The sequence below is a fragment of the Balaenoptera ricei genome, chromosome 1, assembly GCF_028023285.1.
Source record: "Balaenoptera ricei isolate mBalRic1 chromosome 1, mBalRic1.hap2, whole genome shotgun sequence".
NCBI classification, from domain to species: Eukaryota; Metazoa; Chordata; class Mammalia; order Artiodactyla; family Balaenopteridae; genus Balaenoptera; species Balaenoptera ricei.
The window spans coordinates 91279024-91294130 of NC_082639.1; the positions used below are offsets into that span (position 1 = coordinate 91279024).

General features: G+C 34.9%; 1 long non-coding RNA gene across 4 annotated transcripts in view; it reads right to left on the bottom strand.

Moving 5' to 3' along the window:
* The window catches only part of LOC132368343 (uncharacterized), a 260900-nt gene that overhangs the window by 176493 nt on the left and 69300 nt on the right, over positions 1-15107 (bottom strand). The window lies entirely within an intron of this gene.

Consider the following 15107-nt stretch of genomic DNA (forward strand, 5'->3'; position numbering starts at 1 on the left):
ATTGAAAATATCACCTATGAAACGGTTTTATTTAAGTGTTCTGTAATTTTGGCAATTTCATTTAAATTCACTATCATACCTCTAGATCTTACAGAAGAAATAACTTACAAGGTAAAATTAGCAAACATAATAAAGCAGCTAATTTAAAACTGAGTATATTAGATCCTACAAAAATATAGCTTTACCAGGACTAGAACTTATTCCACCATATTTGCCCTTTATTTGATTAGTAAACTTTCATCTTCATCACCTTTATATTCAAACTTGATTCAACCAAACTAAAATTTATTTGTCATATTGAGAACTCCAAAAGTCATCAGCTTTGTTCTCAAAAGAGATTCCAGTGCAGTTCGGAAAACCAAAGTATACTGGAGAACTATGGAGTAACTCAACTTATGTTAATTAGAATTATGCAAAACAGTCACAGTATTTAATAACACTTTAGCATATCATTGACCTCAAGATAAAGCAAATATTGTCTCCCTAGAAAATAACAGAGTACCTCACAAGTATAGTAAACTGTGTTAGGGAATATGTTGCCTATTCATTCATTCATTCAATATATTTATTGAGCATATATTTTGAGCCAGGTACTCTACCAAGAACTGAATATAAAACAGTAAATAAAAACAAAAATAAAGTTTTACCCTCATAGAAATTACATTCCAGGCTAGATAAGAGTTTTTTCCTTTTTCTCATATTTAAGTCTTCAACTTCTCCCTCACCACCTCTTTTCTGAATTTGGCAAATAGCCCAGTAGGGACTCATCATAGCATCATATCCATTTGGCAACAATAGTTCGTTCAGCATTAGGCATATGACCCAAGTAAAGATAATAAGAGTCCTTCTCTGGAAATGTTATTTCCACTTAATTTAGTTTAAGTTTCTGTCAATTCAATTCAATCCTGACTTATACAATAAATGTGCATAAATTATCATTAAATAGATAAATTCATAGTGCTAATAAAATTTAAAGATAAATCACTGTAGTTTGTAGCTCAGAGAATCCTCAAGATAAGTAGGAAAAGAGGGACTTAACCACAATTTTTAAGAAACTGCAAGAAAGAGTAAATTGTGAAGAACTCTTGGTGAGATTTTTTTTTAAAAAAATATATTTATTTATTTTATTTATGGCTGTGTTGGGTCTTTGTTTCTGTGCGAGGGCTTTCTCTAGTTGCGGCAAGCGCGGGCCTCTCATTATCGCGGCCTCTCTTGTTGCAGAGCACAGGCTCCAGACACGCAGGCTCAGTAATTGTGGCTCACGGGCCTAGTTGCTCCGCGGCATGTGGGATCTTCCCAGACCAGGGCTCGAACCCGTGTCCCCTGCATTGGCAGGCAGATTCTCAACCACTGCGCCACCAGGGAAGCCCCTTGGTGAGCTTTCATAGTCAATGTTGCTCCCTGTAACTCTGAGGCCAAGCTAAAAAGCACTGTGCTGTTTCATACACTGCTCCCCTTTTCAATTTGTAAATCAAGATCATTGGCTCCATATTGTCCATAAGGACATAAACATATCTTAGATAAACTGCTCAAAATACTTTTTTTCACAGCTGTCATTTAAGAAGTTACTACAAATAGAAATATGTTCTTACAAACTATCAAACAATTTTTTAAAATATCAAATTTACCAATAGTAGCAATTAAGATGTAAGTGGTAGTCCTCAGTTAAAAATAGCTTAAATCTTTCACAATTGAGGTAAATGAAATTCATTTTAAGCTCTTTACATATATCATTTCACATAATTTTAAAATGTCATTATTTTTAATTCTGTAGGTGTAACTATCCCCAATAAAAATTATTACATAGCATGTATTTTGGGCCTTCATCAGGAGTCAAAGTGCCAAATGTTAAATGCAGATGCCAAAAATCTATTGTAATCAAAGGCGTGTGAAGTAAATTTAGCATCCACCTCAAACACCTTAAAAAATCACCAGGATTAATTAATAGGTAATGTAAACTGGCTATATTCTTCTTTCCTCACCAATCCCTTTTTGCATATCTTAAAGCTACTCGAAGCCTCCTCCCAAAGATAACCATTTTTCCCGAAGGCATACAAGTCAGCATGCTCCTTTGCTAGAACCACTATTTATAGAGATCTTTATTATTTCTTAATAACATTTAAATATTAAGTTGAAGTTTGTTAGTTATTAAAGACTCTGATAATTAACATATGGTTGTTGAAGATTTTGTTTGTCGATACATGAAATAGTGTAAAATATCTTAATCAAGATTATCAATAATAAACATTCTGAAATTCATCTATAGTAATGAGAATTCCTTAGGAAAGGTAATATGCAATTAATCAATAAGTAAACAAATAAATAAACAATAAATATTCCAAAAACTTTCTATTTAATGTTTTCCTAATATAAAGCCTCTTGGTTTTTAATCTAAATTTCAGAGAATATGTTTATCTCTCAATAGAAAAACTTTGTTTGATGGCTATATGGAAAATATTTATATTTTCATCCCCAAAACTCTATAAAATACTTTTATGAAAATGATGTGCAGGAAAAGACCCAAGTTGCAATGCAAATACAACTGGTATACTGTCAGAATCATACGTAGATATGGGTGGTGCTGAGAGCAGCAAAACAGTGTCATATTCAGTGTTACCCTTTCTCTGTCATTGTGTCTTGTCTTCCATGATGCTTTAAACATGTACATGTTTTTGTCTAATGTTGTGCAATTAGTACACAAACTTTTGAGAAAACATTGTAGAAAATTTAGCAATTTAAGTGAGAAAAGTGATTAAAATGGAAGAAAATATTTTTCTGCATAAAAAGCAACTAATTTTAACAACCATATACATGCTTCGAGATCAGAAATCAGTGTTTTAGACATACTAAATCCTAACCAAATAGTTGGTTACTCTAATATAGGTTCATATTTTAGTTATATTTTGGGAAATTTGTTTCCAGGCTTAGGGTTTATATGTAATATAGAATAATATTTTCTTTCTAAAATAATGGAGGAAAAGCTCTTGTTACTATCTTCATGAAGTATATTTATTTAAAGAAAGTTAATTTTCTGCAATTAAGTTATTTCATAGCATAGAGAAAGAAAAATATTTCCAAATTATTTATTATCCAGCATAAAACTGTAGGCCATTCTTCCTTATTACTTTTAATGCAAAGATCATAAATAAAGATTAAAAGAGCACTAAAAGGAAACATAGAAAAACTGCATCAATTATAATTCATGTAGTAAGAAGTCAGATAAATAAAGATCTTCTCCATATAATATAAAAAGGCATTTTAAAAATTATACATCTCTATATACTTTTTTTAAAAGCAGAAACATTATATGCTTAATGGTATAATATTACGAGCACTTATACTAAAGTCAAGAGTAAGGCAATCATCACCATTACTGTTTTAAATTATTTCAAAAGTTCAATCAGTGTTATGAGACAAGAAAATAAAGTGGGAGGCAAACTTTTTATTATTTGTACTGGTAGTTTGTAAACTTAGAAACCGAAAACAACAGAAATTTAAATGAGAATTCTTTAATATGGAATAGTACAAAAATCAAAACCCTTCACTTAGACAAATAATAACCGGTTAAGATGTATAACAGAAGAAAAGATTTTATGTATAACAGCAGAAAATAACATTAATATTTAATTATAACTAATCTAGAAATAAATATAACTGCATGGAAGAAACATTAAAATTCACTTAAGTATTATAAATAAAAATTTGGATAAATGAAAAGAAATACCTTTCTCTTGTATTGTCAAATTCAGTATTGTAAAGATTCACTCTTTGAAAGTTAACATATAAATTAATATTATCTCAATAAAAGACCAACATATATTTCACTGTTCTTGTTCCTTTTTTATGCTTTTTTTTTAACTTAAAATAAATCTAAATTGATTTGGTAAAATCAACATATAAAACATCCCTAAATAATTTAATTTTAATATGTGATGGGGAAAACTCTTCCAGTAACATATTGAAATATATTTTGAAACTACAGTAATTAAAACAATGTAGTTCAAGCACTGGTATGTATGGAAAAATCAATGGAGTAGAATATATTGGGAAAGGACAGGGCTCTAGTGTATATGGGGATTTAGTATACGATGAAGTTGGCCCATATTAGTCAGAACATTTAGAGTTACAAGTGAAAGACACAACTCAAACTGGTTCAGGTAAAAGGGGGACTTTTTTGGCTAATAGAACCATACCATGAAAATGCAAGATTTGTAGCTGGGTCAATGGAAATCAGGGAGTCTTCTTTCTGTGAAGATCCCTAGTAATTGTCACAGAGCCTGGCACAGGGAAGAAGACAGGTGATTACTTCTCTGTTTACTGAGTGCATAAATTAAGCAGCCTGGATTCAGTGACAAGAATGGGGATGGGGTATGAAGTGGTAGGTAGGTATAAACTTGATTCTCAGTCTCAATCATGGGACAAGAAGTAAAATTGTGTCCAAAAATGTCCATGCCTCAAAAGAAACACAAAACTGGTATCAGAAGAGGAAAAAATACTAGGCATGCCCTTGGTCAGGTTTGGGACACAGAATTGGTGGTGGTGGGGTGGGGGGAGATGGGTGGAAGCAGCAAGGCTACAGATGCACAGGTTGAAAACTAAATTTATGAAGTGGCAGGAGCAAAGTACAATTTGGAGAGAAAATCACATTTATAAAAGCAAATGAAAAACACTTATAAAAATAACTTGTAAAAAGTCAAATGCATGATATCAATCAAGAAAATAGCTCTAGTTTTAATAACTAGAAATTTTTTAAAGACCTAGTATTTATTAAGTGAACTTGCTAAGAAATTTAGCAATCAACAACAACACTGTTAGATTGGTAATGTTATCATTCCCATTTTATGTGAGAAACTGAATCTCAGAAAGGTAAGCAAGTTGTCCAAGATCACATAGGTAATAAATGGTAGAGCTGTGACTGAAGCCCTAGCTCTCTGGCTCAAGAACTCACACACATAAACTTTACACTGACCCTAATGTGTATGAACATACTTGAAGTGAGAACTAAATGAATTTAAAAAATTATTTTAAACTTATATGTTTCTTGCATATGTACTTGTGTGTGTGTGTGTGTGTGTGTGTGTGTGTGTGTGATCTCACACCACAGCACTAGGGCTTAGAAACTTTCATGTTCTATTATTGTTTAAAATCAAATCTAATCTGCTTTGTGCTTCCACCCACCTAGGTGTCAAGAAATTCAATGTCGGTCATATTGTCCACTACAATAGCTCAATAGAATCATACAAAACTTCCAGGCTTCTGTAGTGACAGAAAACCAGGAAAAACGCCCAGTCCATACTCTATGATGGTTACCATCTTTACTATTGCTCTTTCAGCCACATTGATGCTAGTTTAGAATTCTAAAACTACCATCTATCTGGTATGCCCTGAGGCTTCATATTGACTCAGTAGTGGGTCTTAAATGTCTCTCCACTCATCTCAAGTTCAGCCCTAGAAGTTTTTCCTACTTCTGTTAAGGTTTTATATCCACAACTGCAAGAGCAGTCTGCATGAAATGTCCAACTTCCTTACCAGCAAAGCAAAAGCCTATTACATTTCCTTGAAATCTTGGACCACTATCAAAAATATTCCTTTTCTCTATAGCTGAGCAGTAGAGTCTTGACTCAGATTCATGCTACTCTTCAGTTTTCAATTTTGTGCTGTAGCTCAGGACACCCCAAAATAGTGGACAAAGGGATTGTCCAGATACCAAAGTATTGGGATCTCAAGAGGCCTGTGGAAGCACACCCACAGGTGGCTTAAAGGAAGACAAAGCAATCAAGTCTTCAGTTGAGATATTAAGTCCCTATCTGTCCTAGATGGTAGAGTACAAAGTTGGGTCACTAAAATCATCTCTCATGCATGATTCCCCTCTCTCCTGGAGTGAACCACCACTTCCCCCTCCTTCCCTTATTTAATTAGCTTTTTTTTTTTTTAAGTTTTTTTTTATGTGGAACGTTTTTAAAGTCTTTATTGAATTTGTTACAACATTGCTTCTGTTTTATGTTTTTTGGGTTTTGGGCTGCAAGGCATGTGGGATCTTAACTCCCTGACCAGGGATTGAACCCGCCCTCCATGCATTGGAGGGTGAAGTTTTAACCACTGGACTGCCAGGGAAGTCCCTTTAATTAGCTTTTGACATTGAAAACAGTTGGAGGGAGGGGTTCAGTTCTACCAGGTGGAGCTCAGAGTGGAGAGTTTACTCAGAGCAGGCCCTCCCTGTGCCTTTTCATTCTGGGCCTGAGCCACATTCCCTGGGTCTATGTCTACTCTGACTAAGGCCAAGTCTCCAAACTGTCTAGCCTCAGAATCAACATGTAGAAACCTTTTAACCAGCCCTCTGGTTGGCATTTAAAAAGCTGACCTGATCAGAAGCTTGTTCGAAACTACTCACAGTCAGCCACAGCACTGAAGACTTCTGAGAATCAAATAGCCTCAAACTCTGAGACACTCATCCCATTTCATCATTGTTAGTGTTCCATGACCTCAGATAATTTCCATTCCCCTAGCAGTGAATTCTTTCCAATGTCTTCTCAATCAACCCAGAAGTTTTATCTTCTTCAAAAATCCTTCGTTTGGGAGAGTTTATTATTTTCTTCATTGGAAAAGCAGTCTTCTCTACTTCTAGTCATAACATTTCAGCCTATGTGTAAATGATATTCAAGTTTGGAGAATATGGAAGTTTCCACAAAATATGACAGAGGTCTCCAACTCATTTGGTCTCAACTTTAGTCAGAAATACAGCTTTCATTGTGATCCATTATACAAATTTATATGTATTTATAGGTATATAAAATACATATAATAAAAAAGCAATAGACTCTTACTATATGTGATGTGATCAGATATTTCCATTTTATTCTATTGTACTTCATTTGATGTCTTAAACAATGATTGTTGTGATTCTCCAAATTGATTTCATAATTCACTAATGGTTCTCAAAAGGCAATTTGAAAAACACTTCTCTAGGACACCGAGGACATTGACTTGTGTATGTTCCTCTCCCAGATGGAAATGGTTATTTTTGAAATTTAGAGTCTGAGATAGGGGACCTAAATATCCACTTTTATGCCCCCTACTTCTCTGTAGTCTCTTGGAAATCAAAGAGAAATTATTTCAAAAAGGCTAACTTATCTCCCCTTACCGACCATTCTGCCTATCTTTACATATCTGTTCACAGTTCTTAAAATATTCTATAAACTCCCTTCACATTTAATCTCGTCTCAAAATCCACAGGGCTTTATGAGAGTGCCCACTATCCATTAACTGTCCAAAATGGTAATACTTACTATCTCAAAATTAGCTGTCCCCAATTCTAAGTATTATAATTAGTCTTCCTTATAAATACATGTTGCACAAAACTTTTTGAAAATCCCCAATTTGTCCCATACACAATTGGTATTAATTTTACCCCATAATATTCAAGTCTAAGAAATTTCATGTTGATTCATCTTTCTAAATCAACTATCCTCCACAGCTCTACATAACTTGCTGGAAAGTAAATTCAATTCAGTCAATATTGGAATTCTTCCCCATGAAATATTTTTAAAAATCCTGACTTTATATGATGTCTGAAAAACAGTCCATCATTATTTCCACCTTATCATCACTCCTTTAGCTTCACATTGCTATAATTGAGCAATGAGGTTGACTGCCCCTTAGGAACTGGTTCTCTCTGAGTTTAACCAAACTCAGAGATTCCTGTCACCCCAGTCCTCTCCACTGGCCCCTGTGTGGCAGCACACAGCAATCTTAAATCCCATTCCCAATGTGAGGTAATATATGCCATCAGGACACAGGTTTCCATAGCAAGCAAAACGCCAAAGCCCCCTTTGCAAACCTCATATAACTTCATACCCTTGGACTAGCCACATCTTTCACTCCCACTGAAAACTCACTTTCATTGCCTCCTTCTCTGGGAGAATTCAGCCTAAAAACAATATTGTTCATTTCCCTCTTGAATGTGTTACTTGTGGAAACTCAGACCTTTAAAAATATAATGAGGACTTCTGACTTTTAAGGAATGGGGTGAACATAGAGAAAGAAGATGCTTTATTTTTTCCTCCTAGGTTTCCACAACAGCAAGGAAACCTAGGATACCAGTTTTGTGTATGTGTGTGTGTGTGTGTGTGTGTGTGTGTGTGTGTGTGTGAGAGAGAGAGAGAGAGAGAGAGAGAGATTATGACAGACAGTGCGGTGATAAAGAGAAAGAGAGGGAGAGAGAAAGAAAGAGGGATGGGGAGAAAGGAAGTTCTTGTTACAAACTCATTTTAAGCACTTAAGACTGCCATCTTTTGAATAGTAGGAGAAGTTTAATAAGGCAGCATAGAAAAAAGCTACAGAAACTTTTTACGAACATTTTACTTTCTCTTTGTTTCACCAGAATAAATATGAGATTAGAGATTAGATTTCTAATTAATTTCTAAAATTAATTTAATTTCTAAAATTGCACGCCCCATTGAATATGTATGAGATTGAAAACAATGTATTAGAGCATATAAATTAATACCAAGAGAATTATAAAATTTTGCTTTATATTACTTCATAAAGGAAATGCTGTTTATAGTTTTTGAATAAGCATAGCATTTGATATTTAATCGATTTTGCATTTGTGAGACTTCAAAAGTGGACCTAGTCTAGATTAAGACAACCACAACAGTAAATCGGATAGCAATCAGTCCTGTGTTCTCAGCATGTCCATGAAATGCACACTCATCCTAAGCAACCAAAAGAATTGAGAGAGAATAAATAAAATTGAACACTTATAAAACTAAGGAAATTAAAACTTTTCTTTTGCTTGCCATAGTCATTCCAATGATCTAATTGACTCCATCTATATTTTTTCAGTTGGTTTCTTTCATTTTTCAAGGTTAACTTTACAGTGGTTTTTCCAAGTTTCTGTTTTAGCTTAAGAGTGTGCATTGTTTTAAATGATCAGTTCTAAAATTATTAAAAACATATTTGCTTTTACTATGAATGACCAAATTTTTATGTGTGTGAGTGGCACAAACACACACACAGCATGAATATAGAAAGACTGAAAGTAAAGGAGAAAAGAAGAAAAGAAAAAGTTTATCTTAGAGTTTGAATGGGTGTGGAAAGGCCCAATTGTTCATATTAGTGCGTTAGTTCATTTTGAATTTATATTAATTTCACTAACAACTTTTGCAAAGTTATTATGCAGTAATAACACCCAAATATTAGTAGCCTACAACAATAAAGGTTGATTTCTTCCTCATGTTACTTGTCCTTCAGAGTTCATTTGTACTTTGCTTCATATTGTCTTCATTGCAGGACCCAAGCTGAAAGAATAGCCCTATCTTGTTTTTATGACAGAGAAGGAAGAGCAATGTTGGAAGCACGCAACGCTGGGAGAAGAGATATACACCACTTTAGTCAGCTTTAGTCTTCTACGTGGAGGAAGAGAAATATCCAACTCTAGCACCCTTTAGCCTTCTTGTCCCACCTAAAGGACTGAAAAGCACGTGCAAAAGTACAGTCTAGAGGCACAGACTCACTAAACGAATAAGACTTAATCACGGGACTATAAAATGCTTCCCTTTCCCCCACACCTTACCACCAAATTACTAAATGTCTATTTACAGCAGTTCCTTTTACCCAGTACATTGAGCACAGCTATCAAGAAAAAATTACAAGACACACTCAAAGGCAAAAGACACAGCTGGAAGAAACAGACCATCAAAATCAGACTCAGATATGACAGCAATGTTGAAATGACCAAACCAGGAATTTCAAACAACTATGATTAATATGCTAAGCACTCTAACAGATAAAGTATATAGCATGCAAGAACAGATGAGCAATATAAGTAGAGAAATTGAAATTCTAAGAAAAAAACAAAAAGAAATGCTAAGGATCAAAAACACTGTAACAGAAATGAAGAGTGCCTTTGAAGGTCATATTAGTAGACTGCACACAGCTGAGGAAAGAATTCCTAAACTTGAAGATACCTCAATAGAAAGCTCCCAAACTGAAAAAGCAAAGAAAAAAATGACTAAAACAAACAAAAAACCAAAAAACCAGAACAAAATATTGAAGAACTGTGGTACACATTACAAAAGGTGTGACATATAGGTAATGGGAATACCAGAAGGAGAAGAGAAAAAGAACAGAATATTTGAAACAAAAATGATTGAGAATTTCCCCCAAATTAATGTCAGACACCAAACCACAGATCCAGGAAGCTCAGAGCATATAAGCAGGATATATACCAAAGACAACCTACAGATAGGCATATCATTTTCAACCTACAGAAAATCAAAAACAAAGAAAAAAATCCTGAAAGAAGCCAGAGAGAAAAAATGCCTTACCCATAGAAGAATAAAGATAAGAATTACATCCACCTTCACCTCAGAAACTATGTGCCACAGACTGAATGTTTGTGCCCCGCCCCCCCACCACTCAAAAAACTTCATATGTTGAAATCCTAACCCCCCACTGTGATGGTATTTGTATGTGAGGCTTTGGAGTGATTAAGTCATGAGGATGGAGCCCTGATAAATGGGTTAGTGTCCTGATAAAAGTGATCCAAAAGAGTAGCACATAGCAAAAAGATGACTATCTGTGAACCAGGAGGCAGGTCCTCACCAGACACCTAATCTGCGGGTGCCTTGATATTGGACTTCCCAGCCTCCAGAACTGTAAGAAAAATAATCCATGTTGTTTTTTAAGCCACCAGCTTATGGCATTTTGTTACAGCAGTCTGAATGAACTAAAACACCAAGAAAGAAGAGTATGGAATGAAATTTTTAGTGTTGAGAGAAAAAAAAAATCTTAGAATTCTGTATCCTACAAAATAAAGACTTTTTTTATCCTGAGAATAAAGACTTTCTCAGACAAATAAAACCTGAAGGAATTTGTTACCAGTAGGTCTGCCTTGAAAGAAATGTTGAGTTCTTTAGAAAGAAGGAAAATGGTACAGACAAGAAACGCATATCTATATAAAGAAAGGAAGAGCATCAATAAGCGAAGGAGAAAGACTGTATCTTATTATAGTTTTAATCTGTATTCCTTTGAATACTATTAAAATAGTATTCTTTTTCCAAATTAAAACAATGATAGTCACTTAGTAGCTTTTTAACTTTTTTGAATTTTATAAGCAAATAACATTCTTTTAATTAGTAAATAATTAATATTCCTACAGCTAAAATGTGTTTATTTCAACCAATTATGCTGCTGCAATTAGACATCATAGCCAAAATAAATAAACTTTGTATAAAACCTAACACCTTATATGGAAATTAACTCAAAATGATCACAGATTTAATTGAAAGATGTAAAATTATAAAATTTTTGGAAGAAGATGAAGAAAAAAAATCTTTGAGAACTAAGACTAGGCAAGGAATTCTTGGACATGACAGCAAAAATACAATTCACTAAAAGAATGTAATCAATAAATTGGACTTCATTAAAATTAGAGATTTTTCTCTGCAAAAGACTCTGTCAATTGTATGAGAGGCAAGTTAAAAACTGAAAGATTTGCAAACCATGTATCTAGAATATATAAAGTACTATCTAGAAAAACAGTCAAAAAGATCCGAAGGATGCAATTAGAAAATGGGCAAAAGACAGAAACACACCTTTCATCAAAGAAAATATATAGATGGCAGAAAGCACATAAAAAGATGTTCAAAGTCACTAGCCATTAGGGAGACAAAAACCACAATGGACTATCACTATAAACCTTCTAAAATGGTTACAATTTTAAAATAGTGATAAATATCAAATGCTGATAAGGATGCAAAGAAACTAGATTTGTAATACATTGCTGGTGGGATGCAAAATGGTACAGCTACCCTGGAAACCTGTTTGGTAGTTTCTGATAAAACTATGTAAACTCATCACATGACCCAGCAATTGTACTCCTGCACATTTATCCTAGGGAAATTAAAACTTATTTTTACATAAAGTCCTATATATAAATGCTCATAGCAGTTCTACTGAAAATAACCAAAAACTGGGGAAAAAAAAATCCTTCAATGGGTGAATGGGTAAACAAACTGTGGCACATTCATACAATGGAATGCTATTCAGAAATACAAAGAAACCTACTTACACATCCAACAACTTGAATGAATCTTAAGGGCACTAAATAGGAAGCCAATATCAAAAGATTATATACTATATTATCCCATTTATATAACATTTTTGAAATGGCAAAATGTAATGTCTTGAAAACGACAAACTTTTCAAGAAGAAAACAGATTAGTGTTTGCCAGAAGATAGTGATGGCATAATGGTCAGCACAAGGGAGTTCCTTTGTGGTAATGAAAAATTACTGTATTGTTGTAGTCACATGAAACTATACATAAATTAAAATTGTATAGGAATACACACACACATACATGAGTATATATAAAAGCTGGTAAATCTGAATAAGTCCTGTAACCTAGATAAGAGTATTATACCAATTTCAATTTGCTGGCTTTGAGATTATACTATAGTTAGGTGAAATATAAGCATCGGGGAAGCTGGGTAAAAGGTACACAGGGCTCTCTTTATTTTTTCAACTTCCTGTGAGTCTCTAATTCTTTCCAATTGAAAGTTTAAAAATGTAAAATTTAACAAATTAAAATTTCTCAAACATTTAAACACTGATATAAATGAGTTTAATAAAATTCTCCTTCCATTTGTTAATTTCTCAAGTTTAATATATTGGATAATTTAAATACTTTAAACTCTATAAGAACTGGAACTTGCAGTCTCTGCTTAGTATGTACTAAGTGGAAAAGAGTGTTGTACCAAACCTAACATCTAGATAAAGCCAGATGATCTATTAAATCATAACTTTTCTTGAACTTATCAGAGAATTAAAGTTGCAGGGCAATCAAATAGCCTGAAATCTGAGGAAAGACAAGCACTTCCAAAGAAAGACAGGATACAAGCATTGCTTACCCAGGGCAGAGCATAGGAAGGAGAAGGAGCTGGCATTCAAAAATGGATAAGAACAATTTAGCCAAATTCGTAACAAATTGCTTAAATCTGAGTGTAGGATAGTGTGAGAGAATAGAGGCTCTTAGAGCCAGAAGCACCTCATCATATGGGCAGGGCTGGAGTCCAGAGAAAGTCTAATTTGTGGTGAAGATCTGGGGGAGGGGAACAGTCTAGCTGCGGAACAATAGGAAGTCCCACCTGGATCCTTCTTCTCTACAGAAAAAAAGCTTAAGCCACTGTGAGAAGAGCAGCAAATTGCCTGTCCAAGTGACTAGATGAAGAACCATTTTGGTTGTGGGGAGAGGGGAAGGAAAGCAAACAAATTTCACTCTACTTCTTCAGATTTATATACAGACAATCCCCAACTTCACAATGTTTCAACTTAAAATTTGGTTCCACTTAAGATTTTTAGACTTTATGATGGTGTGAAAGTAATACACATTCAGTAGAAACCATATTTCAAATTTTGAATTTTGATTTTTTCCTAGGCTAGCCATATGCAGTAGGAATGATACCCTCTGCAATGCTGCACAGAGTCAGTGAGCCTCAGCTCCCAGTCAGCTGCAAGGTCAAGAGGGTAAACAACCAATACACTTACAACCTTTCTGTACCCATATAACCATTCTGTTCCCATGCAACCATTCTGTACACTTTCAGTACAATAGTCAATACAGTAAGTCCCCTACACATGAACCTTCAAGTTGAAAACTTTCAAAGATACTAACGTGCGTTCGCACGTCCAATCACGTAACTTAGTTCACGTGTCTGGCGTACATTGTCATGTGCGTGCATCCTCTACAAGTGGTTGTGCTTTACTATACAGTACTGTATAGAGTACAGTAGTAAAGTATCTTTATTTCAAGCCCAGGATGTCCGGAAGCAAGCATAAAAGCAGCGGTGATGTAGCTGGTACTGCTAAGAAGTACCAGCTGTTGTACTGTACTGATAGGGACAGAGTAAAGGGACAAAGTAGGTAATTAAATAGTTAATCTCACTAGAGGATTATAAGAAAAGAAAGAAGTATGGGAGACCCCTGTAATTTAACAATCGCTCAAGAAAGCACGTTTGCTTAACCACAAAACCAAGCAGGCTTGCTTAGCAACAAAACCATGCAACAGAAGCACGAGGCATGCCCCAAAACAATGAAACAATGGTGGCATGAGACCCACATCCTGCCCAGTGAGCTAATGACCCCTAGGACATGCTCTCTGCACACACAAAAAACAGCAATTTATGGAAAGGTGACATTTCAAAGTGAAAGACCCTCATTGTACTGAGACCTGAAATAATTTTTCCATAGTGCCATGACAGTCCTGGCTTGACCATGTAGGGACAAAAAAACTCCCCCACCCAACCTGGAGGAGGAGCTGATGATGGAAGCCTGACGTCTACTCAACAATGAGGAAGAAGGTGGTCTTTTCCCCCTCCCCACTTTTCCTTTGACTGTAAAATTGTAACCCACTAAGTTCTCAGGGCATGGCACCCTCTCGCCCACCTACTTATAAGCCTCACAAGTGTCCTATTCTAATAAATCACTTCTTATCTATCACTTTGCCTCTCGCTGAATTCTTTCTGCACTGGGACATATAGGACTGAGCTCCTCAGAGCCCCCGAAATTCCACCTAGCGGTTTCGGCGCTACCGTACTTTTCAAGGTACTGTACTGTAAGATTAAAAATGTTTTCTTTACTTTTTGTGTTTTTTTTAATGTATTATTTGCGTGAAAAGTATTATAAACTTACCACAGTACAGTACTATATAGCCGATTGTGTTAGTGAGGGACCTCGGCTAACTTTGTTGGACTTACAAACCAACTGGACTTAACGAACGTGCTCTCCGAACGGAACTCATTCGTATGTAGGGGACTTACTGTAAATTACATGGTATGTTCAACACTTTTATAAAATAAGCTTTGTGTTGATGATTTTGTCCAGCTGTAGGCTAATGTAAGTGTTCTGAGCACATTCAAGGTAGGGTAGGCTAAGCTATGATGTTTGGTAGGTTAGGTTCATTAAATGCACTTTCCACTTAGGCAACTTTAGATGGGTTTATTGGGATGTCACCCCATCATAAGTCAAAGAAGATCTGTATATATAAAGCAAATTATTAATAGGGCAAACAAGTCAATTAGATATAGGTATAATATGTGATGGACAC